Genomic DNA, 15255 nt, shown 5'->3' with positions numbered 1-15255 from the left:
GGTCGTCAGACTCAACAAGAACCCTGCTTCTCCAGACGGACTACAGCACCTGCCAACGACATTTTCCTTGGGCAACTCCACAGGACTTATCTTCTACCCGGACATGCCGCAGACCTGCAGGAGATGTGGCAAGATGGGCCACGAGGGCAAGGACTGTACGGAGGATGCCTGCAGGTATTGCCGTGTGACAGGTCACACGACCAAGGACTGCCCCAAGAGCAAGACCTGCAACCTCTGCGGACTGGCAGCCCACAGCTACAAGGACTGCCCCCAGAGGGAGAGAACATGGGCATCTGTGGCAGCGAGAGCACCGAAGCCAGCCCCAGCTCCGGAGCCAACACCACGGATGGCCAAGCCGACCAAGGAGGGTAAGAAGGCGAAAGCCACCACCCCTGCCCCGTCCCGCCCCCCCCCCTGCCCCTCCAGTCCCATCCCCTGCCCCTCCCGCCCCATCTCCTGCCCCATCCCGCCCCACCCCTGCCCCATCCAGTCCCACCCCTGCCCCTCCTGCCCCATCCCGTCCCACCCCTGCCCCTCCTACCCCATCCCGTCCCACCCCTGCCCCTCCTGCCCCATCCCGCCCCACCCCTGCCCCCCGTACCCCACCCCGGCCCACCCCTGCCCCGTCCTCCCCTGCCCGGCCCACCCCTGCCCGGCCCACCCCTGCCCCGTCCTCCCCTGCCCGGGCACTCTCTCCTGCCCCCCGCCCCACCCAGCCTCCTTTCTCTCCTGGCCCAGCAGCACCTAACCCCCCTCCAGCTGCTGGTGCCCGCCCTTCGGAGGACTTTCCTGTGCTTCCTCCCCCAGGTACCATACAGAGGAAGAGGAAAGGAAGGGACAACGTATCAGAAGAGTCCCACAAAAGAAAGATAATCGAGACCTGCGAGACCCCTCAAGCTTCAGATGAGGAGGAGGAGATGGAGCAGGTCTGCGAGAGCCTTGAAGCTTCAGAAGGAGAGGAGGTGATGGAGCAGGCCCAAGTGGAGCAGGTCCAAGCAGAGCCAGTCCAAGCTCAATCTATGGAGGAGCTGCTGCAGGACCCAGAGGTTAAGAAAATCCTGGACACTCCGTCCAACACGGTCTACGACGAGTTCTTGGAAGGGCGCTACGAGAAGCCACAGGAGCCGACAGGCGCCAGAGAAGAGGACCCGTCCGACCAGACTGGTAACTAGTATCAGAACTAACCTCTCTTTTTTATTCCCATGGCTGATCTCAACATCTTCTGCATTAATGTGAGGAGTATTAGAGCTTGGTTTAGATTTCAGACTGTTCTTACGTTCTTAGATTCCCAGAGGTGTGATGTTTACATGTTGCAGGAATGTGCTTTGTCTGCTTCTAGGTCTTACAACCATCTGGCCAGGCAGTGGCCTCACGGCCCTTCCTACTGGTCTGGTGGGGGCGACAATAGGTCTGCGGGGGTGGCCATCCTGATCAGGGGAGGTAACTTTGCACTTGATTCCGTCCGGGAGCTCGTCTGTGGCAGACTTCTTGTCGCAGACGGTTCCTGGGCGGGTGAGCCCGTGCGGCTCATCAACGTGTACGCCTCCCCTGAGAGGGATGTCCGACTGGAGGTTCTCCAGGCCCTGCGGGCTGAACTCGCCACCACTAGGGCAGTAGTGTTGGGTGGTGACTTCAACTGCCCCATTGAGGTGGACGGGCGCAGTTCTGGCACATCCGCCAACCTGGACGTGACGTCTAAACTGCTGATTGAGATGGTGACGGAGGCATCCTTGCAGGACGTTGTCGGGTCCATCGGGAACGGCTCCGTAAACTATACGTGGAGCCGCCCCGATGGCTCGCTCCGTTCTCGGATAGACTTCATCTTCACTTCGAGAGCAGTCAGAAAGGTGTCGTACTCTATGGTCCCCTGCTTCTTCTCTGACCACAGGGCCATTCGATTCCGGGGGACTCTGGGCCATGGATTCCCACCTGGCCCAGGCTCCTGGAAGTTGAATTGTGCCCTGTTGGAGCAGAGGGAGGTCATGGAGGAACTTAGGGATGCGTACCTTGTATGGCGAAATGACAAATGTCTGTTCAAGTGCATCAGCGATTGGTGGGAATATGTTAAAGTCGAATTCCGTTGTTTCTTTCAGGCAAAAGGCAGACAACAGGCGTGTGCGAAGAAGTGGGACTTGAGGAAACTGCAGCGCGAGCTGCGGTCCCTGCAGGACCTGCTCCAGTGTGGCTGGGACGTCAGGGAGGAGCTGGAGGAGACCAAAAAGAGCTTGAAAAGGCACTTTGAGGAGGAATCCAAGCGAATCGTCTTTCGTTCCAAGGTGGAGAACCTGGAGAAGGGTGAGAAATGTAACTCTTTCTTTTTCAGGAAGCTCCATGCCGGCCACACGCCCCTGACTGAGCTACGAGATGAGACCGGACACATGAGGAGCGGCAAGGAGGAAGTGATGGGGGTCGTCCACGACTTCTACAGCAACCTCTACGCCCCCAAGTCATCCGACCCCGAAGCCGCCGAGAGGTTCCTGTCAGGTGTCACTAACGTTGTTGATCCCGCAGGTGCGGCGGCTATGGACGATCCCTTGACGGTGGGGGAGCTGCTCTCTGCCGCTAGATCCTTTAAGCCCGGCAGGACCCCGGGCAGTGACGGTCTCCCGGCCGAGCTCTACGTAGCGCTGGGTGACCTGATCTGTCCGGACCTGTTGGAGGTGTACGAGGAGATGGTGGTGGGGGGCAGAATGCCTCCGTCGTTGAGGGAAGGGATGATCACGATCTTGTATAAGCGGAAGGGGGAGAGATGTGACCTGAAAAACTGGCGTCCCATCTCTCTCCTGAACGTGGACTACAAGATCCTCGCCAAGGTGCTGGCCAACAGGCTGAAACCTGTCATGGGGCAGATCGTCCATCCGGACCAGACCTGCAGCATTCCTGGCCGCAGGATTGCCGACAGCCTTGCCCTTGTGAGAGACACGGTCCATTACATCCAGGACCGCGGGGGCCGCGCCGCCCTGGTCAGCTTAGATCAGGAGAAGGCGTTCGACCGTGTCTCCCACGCATTCATGGACAGGGTTTTGCGCAGGCTGGGTCTGGGGAAGATGTTTTGCTCTTTTGTTAACGTTATGTATTTTGACATTTACAGCACGGTGTTGGTGAACGGCTGGAAGACTGACCCCTTTTCCATTCTTTCAGGGGTTAGACAAGGCTGCCCTCTTTCACCTCTCCTTTTTGTTTGTGTTATAGAGCTCTTCGCTGAGACTATCCGGCAGAATGGAGAGATCAGAGGGATCACCGCACCAGGACCAGATCGCCACGAGGTCAAGTGCTCGCTCTACATGGACGACGTGACCGTCTTCTGCGCTGACCAGCGTTCGGTGACTGCACTCGTCCAGACCTGCGAGGACTTCGGCAGAGCTTCGGGGGCAAAAGTCAACTGCGGGAAGTCGGAGGCCATGCTCTTCGGGGAGTGGCACCTGGCTTCTTCCGCCCCCTTCCCCTTTACTATTAAGCCGGACTTCATTCAAATTCTTGGAGTCTGGTTCGGGAAGGAAGGAGCGGCCCTTAAGTCTTGGCAAGACCGACTAGGAAGGATAAACTCAAAGATCGGACTGTGGAGCTCCAGAAAGCTCACGATGGAAGGCAAGGCACTTGTCCTGCGGAGTGAAGTTTTGCCTGTGCTCCAATATACCGCACAGGCCTGGCCTCCCCATACCACCGTTTGCAAGGCCATCACCCGGACAGTGTTTGGCTTCGTCTGGGGCAAAATGGACAGAGTCAAGAGGACCGTGATGTACAAGGAACCCCGCAAGGGTGGGAAGGGAATACCCGACATCCCCGCTCTGCTGAGGGCCTCCTTTGCATGTGTCACGGTGCAGCGGACTCTTGTAGAAAAGACTGGCTCAGCGGGCAGGTCCATGTCTCGCTTGCTTCTCATGCCCCTCTGGAGACAGCTGGGCTGGGACAAGTGGGACAGCTCCATCCCTTACAACTGGAACACTCCCTGGTTCTATGGGGATGTTGTCCGGTTTGTGAGGGAGCACCAGCTGGAAGGACTGAAACCCGACCTATGGAAGCCGAAGACAATCCACAAGCTCATCCGAGCTAAGGACTTGACCGAGCTGGTTCCGGGACTCCCCGCAGCCACTGCAGAGACAGTTTGGAACAATGTGGCCTCAAAGCGGCTTACCAATGGACACAAGGACTTGTCGTGGATGGCCGTCATGGGAGGTCTCTCTCTCAGGTCATTCATGCATGCCCGCAACCTGTGCAAGACCCGGTACTGCCCCCGTTGCCCCTACGTGGAGGAAACATCTTTCCACGTGTTTTGGCAGTGCCCCTTTGCACAGGGTCTGTTGGACGCCCTAGAACAGGAACTCAGAGACTCAGTGCCCAGGAGCTGCCTATCGTACCATTCGGTGCTTTACGGCCTGTTCCCTGGGACCCACGACGTGGAGGCCATCCAGGAGGCCTGGCGCCTTATGAACTGTTTTAAGGACGCAGTGTGGCTTGCCAGGAACCGCCTCGTGATCAACAGGGAAAACATGTCCGTCCGGGACTGCCGCAGGTTCATCAAGAACCTGCTTAGAGACTATTCCATCTTGGACAGCTCGGCCGTTGATGAGGAAGAAGAGGAGTGAAGACCCCTCTCCTTCTCCCATGTCTCCCTGAAGATACAGCCCAACAGTTTGGCCCTGTGATCCGCCCCCTCCCTACCCCCACATAGTCGCCCACACCCCTACCCCGATCACAGATTGTATTATTTGGTTTTTGTTTGATCTCTTGTGCTTTTCTATTGCAGGATTGAGCTGAATGTTAGAGTAGCATGGTGTGCGATGTATAGCTTAGGGAACCTTTGCTGTGTATTGTACTATCATGCTTTGTGTGACTGTAATTTATTGTACGACTTGTAATGACTGAACGGAAAATAAAGCTCTTTCAATCAAAAATCTGTTCTTATCAGTTTAATATCTGATACGTCCCCTATCTGGGGACCATATATTAAATGGATTTTTGAGAACGGGGGCCGATTTCGAAGCTTGCTTCCGTCGCCCTATGCATTGACCCGATATGGCAGTATCTTCGGGTACAGTGCACCACCCCCTTACAGGGTTAAAAAGAAAGATTCCTACTTTCATTGCTACCTGCTTGCTGGCTAGCCAGCTAGCCAGCCCTGTGGGCCTTGCTGCTGCTGCTGCTGCAGCCAAAAAACAAAAGGTGGTGCTGCTGCTGCTTCTGCTTCTGCTTGTGTCTGGCCGCTGTTGGAGCGTCCAGGCACAGGACTTCTGCTGCTGCTGACTAAATGGCCTCCTTAATTGGATCATTTGAGTAGCCAGCACACCTGTGCAGGTAGGGCATGACATGATAGGCAGCTGCCTTGATAGCGGGTGGGTGCTGAATGTTCCTAATTGACAAAATAAGATTAATGCTTATGAAGAAATATAAAATCTCATCCCTTCCCCAATATCGCGCCACACCCCTACCCCTTAATTCCCTGGTTGAACTTGATGGACATATGTCTTTTTTCGACCGTACTAACTATGTAACTATGTAACATAACATGGGGGGGGGGGGGGGGGTCTCCTGGCTGTTCACACAGGTGTGTCATTGCTGTACATTGACCATGCATTGCTTCTGTGGTATTGCAAAGGCAAAGACAAATGCTTCCAGCCATCCATTGCACTAATGGATTGGTCATCAGCTGGCTGTCTATGTCCCGCATCAATATAGACCAAAGTACAGAGGGTTAGGCTATGCTATTGTGCACCTACCTGATGCATCAGAAGGTGCGAGGCCCTTGCTAAATTCTGTGCACAGACTTTGAGATCTATGCTTTAGACTGTATCTAAACCTGCTCCAACATGGACTGACATTCTGGCCTACTTTCAGCCGATGCGACTTGTCTGTCGCTGAACAGTCGCTTTTTATGTATTCAGCACCTATGTATAATGTTGTAAAAATGCTCTAGAAGCTAAAGTCGCAGAAATGTCACACATATTTGGCCTGCAACTTTCTGTGCGACAAATTCAGACAGGAAAAATCAGTATAAATCCTTAGAAAATTATCCCCCAGTGTCTCCATCTGCTGGCGGTATTGAATAAGCATTGCTGCACTGATGGGGTATGCATTAGACGAAAAAAAAGAAGAAAAAGAAGAATAATACGCCCAGAAAAGAGGCGAAAAGGAGAAAAACGTAAAAAAACGTGAAAAAAAAGTAAGAGGAAGAGAAGGGAAAAAAAGGTGGAAATGGGTTTAAAAGTGATTTCGGCGGAGAAATATATATATATATATATATATATATATATATATATATATATACGCGCACACACACACATATATATAAACGTATTCTCCGTTGAGATATTGCAGCCGCTGCTGTGTCCAGGCCCAGGAGCCTTAGCACTGTGCTGTGATGTCACTCAATACCACTGACATCACTAGGTGTAAACAACATCTCTCCTTTGCTGTGTATGTGACTATGGAGCTGTTTGGTGATGTCGTCTATTATGGCCTTCATAGAAGCAACAGGAGATTGTTGCATCCATCTAGAACCCTCAGAACTACAGTGCTATGATGTCACTCACTTCCACAGGCCTTGCAGAGTGTAAACAACAACAACCCAGCTTTGTTGTGTATGTAACCATAGGGATTTGTGATGTCACCTAGAACCTTCACAGCAGCGACAGCTTTATGAGGAGCATCAGCACTGCTCTGCCTGAGCAGAACCATCACCGCCATAGGTTGTCAAATAACCCGGGTTTAACCCACACAGGTAAGTCCAATGGGGTGCAGGCATGTCCTCTATGCTTACAGCTTCCCGTGGGTGTTGGTTTGATACCGTTTGGGGACAGCCAAGGAGGCATCTGCAGGCAACAAAGGTAGGTGTGTGCTTGTGTGTGTGTTTCCTATGCAGATCCTAAGCCCAGTGTCACATGCAAGTAGGAGGAGTAAGAAGGGTTCCTGGCAAATCCGGGTTATGGATTGCATTTAAAAAGGCCCCGTGGGAGTGCAATGGGCCCCTGTCTTGCTGCTTAGCAATAATGGTATGGGTTTAGGTTCTGCTGTGTGTACTGGTGGTTGACTGCCCCCCAGCCCAGAGTGTGCATGGAAAATTGTCTGGCAGCCTCCCTGACAGCAAGCAGTGATAGTGCCCATGAAGGGGACCTTGTTGGGCCCGCCCCTTTCACGGTTATCGCTTCTCGGCCTTTTGGCTAAGATCAAGTGTAGTATCTGTTCTTATCAGTTTAATATCTGATACGTCCCCTATCTGGGGACCATATATTAAATGGATTTTTGAGAACGGGGGCCGATTTCGAAGCTTGCTTCCGTCGCCCTATGCATTGACCCGATATGGCAGTATCTTCGGGTACAGTGCACCACCCCCTTACAGGGTTAAAAAGAAAGATTCCTACTTTCATTGCTACCTGCTTGCTGGCTAGCCAGCTAGCCAGCCCTGTGGGCCTTGCTGCTGCTGCAGCCAAAAAACAAAAGGTGGTGCTGCTGCTGCTTCTGCTTCTGCTTGTGTCTGGCCGCTGTTGGAGCGTCCAGGCACAGGACTTCTGCTGCTGCTGACTAAATGGCCTCCTTAATTGGATCATTTGAGTAGCCAGCACACCTGTGCAGGTAGGGCATGACATGATAGGCAGCTGCCTTGATAGCGGGTGGGTGCTGAATGTTCCTAATTGACAAAATAAGATTAATGCTTATGAAGAAATATAAAATCTCATCCCTTCCCCAATATCGCGCCACACCCCTACCCCTTAATTCCCTGGTTGAACTTGATGGACATATGTCTTTTTTCGACCGTACTAACTATGTAACTATGTAACATAACATGGGGGGGGGGGGGGGGGTCTCCTGGCTGTTCACACAGGTGTGTCATTGCTGTACATTGACCATGCATTGCTTCTGTGGTATTGTAAAGGCAAAGACAAATGCTTCCAGCCATCCATTGCACTAATGGATTGGTCATCAGCTGGCTGTCTATGTCCCGCATCAATATAGACCAAAGTACAGAGGGTTAGGCTATGCTATTGTGCACCTACCTGATGCATCAGAAGGTGCGAGGCCCTTGCTAAATTCTGTGCACAGACTTTGAGATCTATGCTTTAGACTGTATCTAAACCTGCTCCAACATGGACTGACATTCTGGCCTACTTTCAGCCGATGCGACTTGTCTGTCGCTGAACAGTCGCTTTTTATGTATTCAGCACCTATGTATAATGTTGTAAAAATGCTCTAGAAGCTAAAGTCGCAGAAATGTCACACATATTTGGCCTGCAACTTTCTGTGCGACAAATTCAGACAGGAAAAATCAGTATAAATCCTTAGAAAATTATCCCCCAGTGTCTCCATCTGCTGGCGGTATTGAATAAGCATTGCTGCACTGATGGGGTATGCATTAGACGAAAAAAAAGAAGAAAAAGAAGAATAATACGCCCAGAAAAGAGGCGAAAAGGAGAAAAACGTAAAAAAACGTGAAAAAAAAGTAAGAGGAAGAGAAGGGAAAAAAAGGTGGAAATGGGTTTAAAAGTGATTTCGGCGGAGAAATATATATATATATATATATATATATATATATATATATATATATATACGCGCACACACACACATATATATAAACGTATTCTCCGTTGAGATATTGCAGCCGCTGCTGTGTCCAGGCCCAGGAGCCTTAGCACTGTGCTGTGATGTCACTCAATACCACTGACATCACTAGGTGTAAACAACATCTCTCCTTTGCTGTGTATGTGACTATGGAGCTGTTTGGTGATGTCGTCTATTATGGCCTTCATAGAAGCAACAGGAGATTGTTGCATCCATCTAGAACCCTCAGAACTACAGTGCTATGATGTCACTCACTTCCACAGGCCTTGCAGAGTGTAAACAACAACAACCCAGCTTTGTTGTGTATGTAACCATAGGGATTTGTGATGTCACCTAGAACCTTCACAGCAGCGACAGCTTTATGAGGAGCATCAGCACTGCTCTGCCTGAGCAGAACCATCACCGCCATAGGTTGTCAAATAACCCGGGTTTAACCCACACAGGTAAGTCCAATGGGGTGCAGGCATGTCCTCTATGCTTACAGCTTCCCGTGGGTGTTGGTTTGATACCGTTTGGGGACAGCCAAGGAGGCATCTGCAGGCAACAAAGGTAGGTGTGTGCTTGTGTGTGTGTTTCCTATGCAGATCCTAAGCCCAGTGTCACATGCAAGTAGGAGGAGTAAGAAGGGTTCCTGGCAAATCCGGGTTATGGATTGCATTTAAAAAGGCCCCGTGGGAGTGCAATGGGCCCCTGTCTTGCTGCTTAGCAATAATGGTATGGGTTTAGGTTCTGCTGTGTGTACTGGTGGTTGACTTCCCACCCAGCCCAGAGTGTGCATGGAAAATTGTCTGGCAGCCTCCCTGACAGCAAGCAGTGATAGTGCCCATGAAGGGGACCTTGTTGGGCCCGCCCCTTTCACGGTTATCGCTTCTCGGCCTTTTGGCTAAGATCAAGTGTAGTATCTGTTCTTATCAGTTTAATATCTGATACGTCCCCTATCTGGGGACCATATATTAAATGGATTTTTGAGAACGGGGGCCGATTTCGAAGCTTGCTTCCGTCGCCCTATGCATTGACCCGATATGGCAGTATCTTCGGGTACAGTGCACCACCCCCTTACAGGGTTAAAAAGAAAGATTCCTACTTTCATTGCTACCTGCTTGCTGGCTAGCCAGCTAGCCAGCCCTGTGGGCCTTGCTGCTGCTGCTGCTGCAGCCAAAAAACAAAAGGTGGTGCTGCTGCTGCTTCTGCTTCTGCTTGTGTCTGGCCGCTGTTGGAGCGTCCAGGCACAGGACTTCTGCTGCTGCTGACTAAATGGCCTCCTTAATTGGATCATTTGAGTAGCCAGCACACCTGTGCAGGTAGGGCATGACATGATAGGCAGCTGCCTTGATAGCGGGTGGGTGCTGAATGTTCCTAATTGACAAAATAAGATTAATGCTTATGAAGAAATATAAAATCTCATCCCTTCCCCAATATCGCGCCACACCCCTACCCCTTAATTCCCTGGTTGAACTTGATGGACATATGTCTTTTTTCGACCGTACTAACTATGTAACTATGTAACATAACATGGGGGGGGGGGGGGGGGTCTCCTGGCTGTTCACACAGGTGTGTCATTGCTGTACATTGACCATGCATTGCTTCTGTGGTATTGCAAAGGCAAAGACAAATGCTTCCAGCCATCCATTGCACTAATGGATTGGTCATCAGCTGGCTGTCTATGTCCCGCATCAATATAGACCAAAGTACAGAGGGTTAGGCTATGCTATTGTGCACCTACCTGATGCATCAGAAGGTGCGAGGCCCTTGCTAAATTCTGTGCACAGACTTTGAGATCTATGCTTTAGACTGTATCTAAACCTGCTCCAACATGGACTGACATTCTGGCCTACTTTCAGCCGATGCGACTTGTCTGTCGCTGAACAGTCGCTTTTTATGTATTCAGCACCTATGTATAATGTTGTAAAAATGCTCTAGAAGCTAAAGTCGCAGAAATGTCACACATATTTGGCCTGCAACTTTCTGTGCGACAAATTCAGACAGGAAAAATCAGTATAAATCCTTAGAAAATTATCCCCCATGTCTCCATCTGCTGGCGGTATTGAATAAGCATTGCTGCACTGATGGGGTATGCATTAGACGAAAAAAAAGAAGAAAAAGAAGAATAATACGCCCAGAAAAGAGGCGAAAAGGAGAAAAACGTAAAAAAACGTGAAAAAAAAGTAAGAGGAAGAGAAGGGAAAAAAAGGTGGAAATGGGTTTAAAAGTGATTTCGGCGGAGAAATATATATATATATATATATATATATATATATATATATATATATACGCGCACACACACACATATATATAAACGTATTCTCCGTTGAGATATTGCAGCCGCTGCTGTGTCCAGGCCCAGGAGCCTTAGCACTGTGCTGTGATGTCACTCAATACCACTGACATCACTAGGTGTAAACAACATCTCTCCTTTGCTGTGTATGTGACTATGGAGCTGTTTGGTGATGTCGTCTATTATGGCCTTCATAGAAGCAACAGGAGATTGTTGCATCCATCTAGAACCCTCAGAACTACAGTGCTATGATGTCACTCACTTCCACAGGCCTTGCAGAGTGTAAACAACAACAACCCAGCTTTGTTGTGTATGTAACCATAGGGATTTGTGATGTCACCTAGAACCTTCACAGCAGCGACAGCTTTATGAGGAGCATCAGCACTGCTCTGCCTGAGCAGAACCATCACCGCCATAGGTTGTCAAATAACCCGGGTTTAACCCACACAGGTAAGTCCAATGGGGTGCAGGCATGTCCTCTATGCTTACAGCTTCCCGTGGGTGTTGGTTTGATACCGTTTGGGGACAGCCAAGGAGGCATCTGCAGGCAACAAAGGTAGGTGTGTGCTTGTGTGTGTGTTTCCTATGCAGATCCTAAGCCCAGTGTCACATGCAAGTAGGAGGAGTAAGAAGGGTTCCTGGCAAATCCGGGTTATGGATTGCATTTAAAAAGGCCCCGTGGGAGTGCAATGGGCCCCTGTCTTGCTGCTTAGCAATAATGGTATGGGTTTAGGTTCTGCTGTGTGTACTGGTGGTTGACTGCCCCCCAGCCCAGAGTGTGCATGGAAAATTGTCTGGCAGCCTCCCTGACAGCAAGCAGTGATAGTGCCCATGAAGGGGACCTTGTTGGGCCCGCCCCTTTCACGGTTATCGCTTCTCGGCCTTTTGGCTAAGATCAAGTGTAGTATCTGTTCTTATCAGTTTAATATCTGATACGTCCCCTATCTGGGGACCATATATTAAATGGATTTTTGAGAACGGGGGCCGATTTCGAAGCTTGCTTCCGTCGCCCTATGCATTGACCCGATATGGCAGTATCTTCGGGTACAGTGCACCACCCCCTTACAGGGTTAAAAAGAAAGATTCCTACTTTCATTGCTACCTGCTTGCTGGCTAGCCAGCTAGCCAGCCCTGTGGGCCTTGCTGCTGCTGCTGCTGCAGCCAAAAAACAAAAGGTGGTGCTGCTGCTGCTTCTGCTTCTGCTTGTGTCTGGCCGCTGTTGGAGCGTCCAGGCACAGGACTTCTGCTGCTGCTGACTAAATGGCCTCCTTAATTGGATCATTTGAGTAGCCAGCACACCTGTGCAGGTAGGGCATGACATGATAGGCAGCTGCCTTGATAGCGGGTGGGTGCTGAATGTTCCTAATTGACAAAATAAGATTAATGCTTATGAAGAAATATAAAATCTCATCCCTTCCCCAATATCGCGCCACACCCCTACCCCTTAATTCCCTGGTTGAACTTGATGGACATATGTCTTTTTTCGACCGTACTAACTATGTAACTATGTAACATAACATGGGGGGGGGGGGGGGGGGGGGGTCTCCTGGCTGTTCACACAGGTGTGTCATTGCTGTACATTGACCATGCATTGCTTCTGTGGTATTGCAAAGGCAAAGACAAATGCTTCCAGCCATCCATTGCACTAATGGATTGGTCATCAGCTGGCTGTCTATGTCCCGCATCAATATAGACCAAAGTACAGAGGGTTAGGCTATGCTATTGTGCACCTACCTGATGCATCAGAAGGTGCGAGGCCCTTGCTAAATTCTGTGCACAGACTTTGAGATCTATGCTTTAGACTGTATCTAAACCTGCTCCAACATGGACTGACATTCTGGCCTACTTTCAGCCGATGCGACTTGTCTGTCGCTGAACAGTCGCTTTTTATGTATTCAGCACCTATGTATAATGTTGTAAAAATGCTCTAGAAGCTAAAGTCGCAGAAATGTCACACATATTTGGCCTGCAACTTTCTGTGCGACAAATTCAGACAGGAAAAATCAGTATAAATCCTTAGAAAATTATCCCCCAGTGTCTCCATCTGCTGGCGGTATTGAATAAGCATTGCTGCACTGATGGGGTATGCATTAGACGAAAAAAAAGAAGAAAAAGAAGAATAATACGCCCAGAAAAGAGGCGAAAAGGAGAAAAACGTAAAAAAACGTGAAAAAAAAGTAAGAGGAAGAGAAGGGAAAAAAAGGTGGAAATGGGTTTAAAAGTGATTTCGGCGGAGAAATATATATATATATATATATATATATATATATATATATATATACGCGCACACACACACATATATATAAACGTATTCTCCGTTGAGATATTGCAGCCGCTGCTGTGTCCAGGCCCAGGAGCCTTAGCACTGTGCTGTGATGTCACTCAATACCACTGACATCACTAGGTGTAAACAACATCTCTCCTTTGCTGTGTATGTGACTATGGAGCTGTTTGGTGATGTCGTCTATTATGGCCTTCATAGAAGCAACAGGAGATTGTTGCATCCATCTAGAACCCTCAGAACTACAGTGCTATGATGTCACTCACTTCCACAGGCCTTGCAGAGTGTAAACAACAACAACCCAGCTTTGTTGTGTATGTAACCATAGGGATTTGTGATGTCACCTAGAACCTTCACAGCAGCGACAGCTTTATGAGGAGCATCAGCACTGCTCTGCCTGAGCAGAACCATCACCGCCATAGGTTGTCAAATAACCCGGGTTTAACCCACACAGGTAAGTCCAATGGGGTGCAGGCATGTCCTCTATGCTTACAGCTTCCCGTGGGTGTTGGTTTGATACCGTTTGGGGACAGCCAAGGAGGCATCTGCAGGCAACAAAGGTAGGTGTGTGCTTGTGTGTGTGTTTCCTATGCAGATCCTAAGCCCAGTGTCACATGCAAGTAGGAGGAGTAAGAAGGGTTCCTGGCAAATCCGGGTTATGGATTGCATTTAAAAAGGCCCCGTGGGAGTGCAATGGGCCCCTGTCTTGCTGCTTAGCAATAATGGTATGGGTTTAGGTTCTGCTGTGTGTACTGGTGGTTGACTGCCCCCCAGCCCAGAGTGTGCATGGAAAATTGTCTGGCAGCCTCCCTGACAGCAAGCAGTGATAGTGCCCATGAAGGGGACCTTGTTGGGCCCGCCCCTTTCACGGTTATCGCTTCTCGGCCTTTTGGCTAAGATCAAGTGTAGTTCTGCTCACTTGGTCTGGCCAGAGGGTGTCTGGGGTACCCGGCTCCTTTGCCTGGGGGGATCGTCCTTCTTAACGGAGGGACTTCACCCCCCTGCTGCTATTAGGGAGCTGGCTTAGTCCCCAGACAACGGGGAGCGATCACCACCACCTACCTGCTTACAGTGGGGGAGGTGTTTATCCTGATGGACATGGCTAGATCAAGTGGAGCATCATCAGAAGGTATCCCTGAGTATGCTAAGCTCAGAAATGGAGTTCGGATTTCCTTATTGGATACCTGCAAGAGAGGAAAAGGATTATGTTTCGTGGTCGAGGAGATCTTATTCAAGTTGCTGGAAATTAAGAAGGAACAAATCCTGTCTATGCTTGAATTCCCAAGAAATGGACACTACGATGTTATATTGGCTTCTGAAGAGGACTTTAATTTTTTTTGCAGCAAGTACCAGCAAAAGAAGGCCAATCCAGTTTTGGAGGGTGTGGAGGTGACCCCGCATTTTCCGAACCAGGAGAAAATATTGACGGTACGGATGTATAGCCCATATATACTGGAAAAAGACATTGAGACTTTTCTTTCTAGATTCTGTGACAATATTCTGTCAAAGGGAAAAGTCCTGAACCAATATGGCCTATGGACTACAAAATGGAAATTTAAAGTTAAATTTAAAAAGGAACCTGACGGTAAAGTGATTTATCCACCTGGGCGATTCAAAATTGGATCGGTCAATGGTGACTTGTTCTATTCAGGGATGGAGGAATTTTGCCGTAAATGTAAACAATACGGGCACGGGAAAGACCTATGTACTCACTCATGGTGCTATAAGTGCCAGGAGGGAGGTCATGAAGCAGACACCTGCAACAACAACAAAAAAAAGAAGTGTCATCTGTGCGGTGAGGAAGATCACCTGGTAAATGTATGTCCCAAGAAACAAACAACGAAAAAGGAAACAGCTAAAAGGAGTAGGGAAGAAGAAGAAATTGTAGAACCTGAGTTGGAGGAAGTTCCAGCCAGAAAAGTGGCTGAAGAAAAGAAAAAGAAAGAAGAGGTTTATGTACCAATGGAATTTGGAGGTGTTTTGGATGGCATGTTGGAAAATATGCCAAAAAAGGAAAGAAGACCATTTGATATGGATTTAATGGAACTAAGGTCGAAATATGAAAATCGGTACGAGGAAGCTAGAGACAAAGTGTATTTTTCATTTCAAGCTGATATGGACAGATTTTTGGACACTTATAAAGTTC

General features: G+C 49.5%; 3 non-coding genes and 1 pseudogene across 3 annotated transcripts; all 4 read left to right on the top strand.

Moving 5' to 3' along the window:
* Positions 1-4875: 4875 nt before the first annotated feature.
* LOC130315737 (U2 spliceosomal RNA) lies at positions 4876-5048 on the top strand (annotated as a pseudogene).
* A 2089-nt stretch (positions 5049-7137) lies between these two features.
* LOC130315724 (U2 spliceosomal RNA) lies at positions 7138-7328 on the top strand. Its single transcript, XR_008863169.1, has one exon. It is a non-coding gene; the product is annotated as a U2 spliceosomal RNA (small nuclear RNA).
* A 2088-nt stretch (positions 7329-9416) lies between these two features.
* LOC130315722 (U2 spliceosomal RNA) lies at positions 9417-9607 on the top strand. Its single transcript, XR_008863168.1, has one exon. It is a non-coding gene; the product is annotated as a U2 spliceosomal RNA (small nuclear RNA).
* Positions 9608-11697: 2090 nt separating this feature from the next.
* On the top strand, positions 11698-11888 carry LOC130315721 (U2 spliceosomal RNA). The gene has a single exon (XR_008863167.1). It is a non-coding gene; the product is annotated as a U2 spliceosomal RNA (small nuclear RNA).
* The last annotated feature ends 3367 nt before the right edge of the window (positions 11889-15255 follow it).

The sequence above is a fragment of the Hyla sarda genome, unplaced genomic scaffold (assembly GCF_029499605.1).
Source record: "Hyla sarda isolate aHylSar1 unplaced genomic scaffold, aHylSar1.hap1 scaffold_1887, whole genome shotgun sequence".
NCBI lineage: Eukaryota > Metazoa > Chordata > Amphibia > Anura > Hylidae > Hyla > Hyla sarda.
The sequence above is the reverse complement of the archived record's forward strand: the minus strand, read 5'-3'. Positions and strand labels throughout refer to the sequence as shown.